The 2,882-nt window shown below is 45.1% G+C and overlaps 1 pseudogene; it reads left to right on the plus strand.

Moving 5' to 3' along the window:
• Positions 1-206: 206 nt before the first annotated feature.
• Positions 207-737, plus strand: LOC113188849 (peptidyl-prolyl cis-trans isomerase H pseudogene; annotated as a pseudogene).
• The last annotated feature ends 2,145 nt before the right edge of the window (positions 738-2,882 follow it).

A 2,882-nucleotide genomic window follows, 5' to 3' on the forward strand; every position in this document is an offset into this window, starting at 1 on the left:
ACTGCCCTACCCTGGCACCCCTTTGGCTGAAAGTGTTAGCAGTTTCACTTGCTCTTGTATCCCCTGGCCTGAAGCAGAAGCTGGAGACAGAGCAGAAGTATGTGGGTTCCACTTAGGACCTTGTGAGGACTGGCAACACCCCAAGGCAGGGCCTGTATCCTGGCAATTTAATATCATGAATATCCTTCTGCTTTGGGGTCACGGACATGGTGGTGGCAAATTCAAGCTCTGTCAACACATTGTGTTCTTTGATGTCAGCTTTTTCAACCAGGAAGTTGGTCACATGAAGATGCAGCTGTTTGCAGACATTGTACCTAAGACCACCAAGAACTTTAGGCAGTTCTGTACTGGAGAATTCAGAAAAGATGGGGTGCCCATAGGAAACAAAGGGGGAGCACCTTCCTCATAGTCATAAAGGATTTCATGATTTAGGGTAGAGATATTGTTAATGGAGGTAGTACTTGAGTTGTCAGTATTTACTTGGGGGCCATTTGCTGATGAAAAATTTAAACTTAGACACTTGGCTCCAGGCCTCTTTCTATGGTAAGCAGTGGTCCCAGTGCAAATAACCACCAGTTCTTCATCACATGCTATAAGTGTGATTGGCTTGGTGGGAAGCATTTGTAGTGCTTGGAAAAACCATTAATAGATTCCTTGTGATGAAAAAGATTGAGAAGTTTCCCACAGGCCCCAACAATAAGCCCAAGCTGCATGCATGTGGTAGAGATATAGTGTAAAGAGATATAGTCCAGTCCAAGACTGAATCAGATAATCCCTTGTTCTGGGTGATGGTCTTGAGTCAGACAAACTGGACTGGCCTCTGTGTTTATTCTTCTGCCTGCTGTGGCCCCAGTTGATCAAAAGACCCTGGAAGTATCACAGATTCAAAACCACAATTGTCTGTTTAAATTTTCTTTTTTAAATATTTTTTAGTTGTTGATGTAACTTTATTTTTTATTTATTTATACGCGGTGCTGAGGATCAAACCCAGTGCCTCACACATGCTAGGCAAGAGCTCTGCCACTAAGCCACAACCCCAGCCCAGTGTGTTTAATTTTTCAACTAAAAATATAGGGTTTTGTGTGTGGGTTTAAAATACATACACACACACAAACACACACATATATAATGAATATCCTCCCACTAGTGATTACTATCTCTCTTATAGCTTAGGAAACTGGGGCTCAGAGATCAAGTCACTTAGGCTTTCTGGTTTACATCCTCAGAAAACAAGAGAGGCAGATTGAAGTAAAGGGGCAGGGAAGCAGGCAGGCAGGTTGTGAGCGGCAGGGGAGGAGGGCTAGCTGGGGAGCCTGGAACAGAAATAGGTAGGATCCCACAGGCATATACTGGACAAAGGCAAGAACCCAGTCTAAGAGCAGCAAGGTGTAGCCTAGGCTTTGCTGTTTTTCAATATACTACAGAGATTCTAGTTCCAGGGAGGAAACATTGAACTGCCAAGTTCTTGAGAACAGACACCAAGGCCAGCAGCATTGGGAATTTGAGAAGCTGGGAACTTGTTAGAAATGCACAATTGCAGAATGCACCCTGACTTTATTGAACTCAGATCTTCGTTTTAACAGACCACCCCAGATCTGTGCATATTACAATTTGAGGCACACTCAGCAGACCCCCTAATAAACACCTAATCCCTGATAATTTCCCCCACAGGGAAGAGCTCATGATTTCTCAAGAGGAAGTACGTGTTGCTGCTCTCAGGAGGAAGAGAAATGGATTCTAGGAGAGCCCATGTGGGCAGCCCTGGATGCCAGCACTGGCCAGTCTCCACCAGCCTGCCTCCCCCATCTGCAGTCAGGGCATGTAGATAGACAATTCCAGTTGGCACAAGAACAAATTTTTTTTCATTCTAGGTTGGATTTATCAGGGGCTTCTGACATCTGAAAGATCTGAGAGAAGCTTTTGCTGTAAAATCCTTGATCTTTTTAAACTGCTGAACATTAGAAACCCTTTCCTCTCCTCTTACACAACTCTTTGGACAATGGAGGGATGCTAAGCCAGCAGCTGCGTTCCTTTTCTCAGTGCGCCTCTCTCCCAGGGATCAGCTATAGATTCATTGCTATATTAAGGGGATGATGAAGATGAAAGTTTTGTCAGGGCTTGAATCCAGGTGCCAGGGGATAAAGCAAGAACCTGGCTTTGACAACACAAAGGCTCCAAAATGGGAAAAGGGTGACATGAACACTGTAACTGCCAAGGAGGGCGCCCCACCTGCCTTCATCTGGCCCTGCCTCAACAGGAGTCTTCTATAAGGAGGATCTTTTTGAACATTTTTTGCCCCTTCAGAAACCTGGCTACTCTTTGCATCCAGGCCCACAGATGGGCTGTCAGAGTAGGGCGTGTGGACCGCTATCCTTGGTCCTGAACCATCCTCATATGTTGTGGCAATAATTCACAACCTCACAGAATCAATGAGGAAGTGTCATAAAAGGACTTGTTGCAAAGCTTTGCCCCCAGACAGCCTGCCTCAATGGGTCTCTGCTTTTTTTTTTTCCTTACAGTACTGGGGATTGAACCCAGGTCTTGCACATGCTAAAAGTGTTATACCACTGAGATATATCCCCAACCCGTTTTTATTTATTTGTTTTGTTTGTTTTTGTTTTGAGAAAGGGCCTCACTAGATTGTCCAGGCTGGCCTCCTTGCTACCCTCCTGCTTTAGCCTCCCAAGCACCTGGAATTACAGGTGTGTGCCCCATGACTAGACATTTCCTGAATTTTTTTTTTTTTTTAATCTTGAGACAGGGTTTTGCTAAATTGCTTAAGGCCTCACCAAGTTGCTGAAGCTGGTCTCAAATTTGCAATCCTGCTGCCTCAGCCTGCTGAGTTGCTGGGATTATAGGTGTGCACCACTGCACCCAGCTCC

The sequence above is a fragment of the Urocitellus parryii genome, chromosome 5 (assembly GCF_045843805.1).
Source record: "Urocitellus parryii isolate mUroPar1 chromosome 5, mUroPar1.hap1, whole genome shotgun sequence".
Taxonomy (NCBI): domain Eukaryota; kingdom Metazoa; phylum Chordata; class Mammalia; order Rodentia; family Sciuridae; genus Urocitellus; species Urocitellus parryii.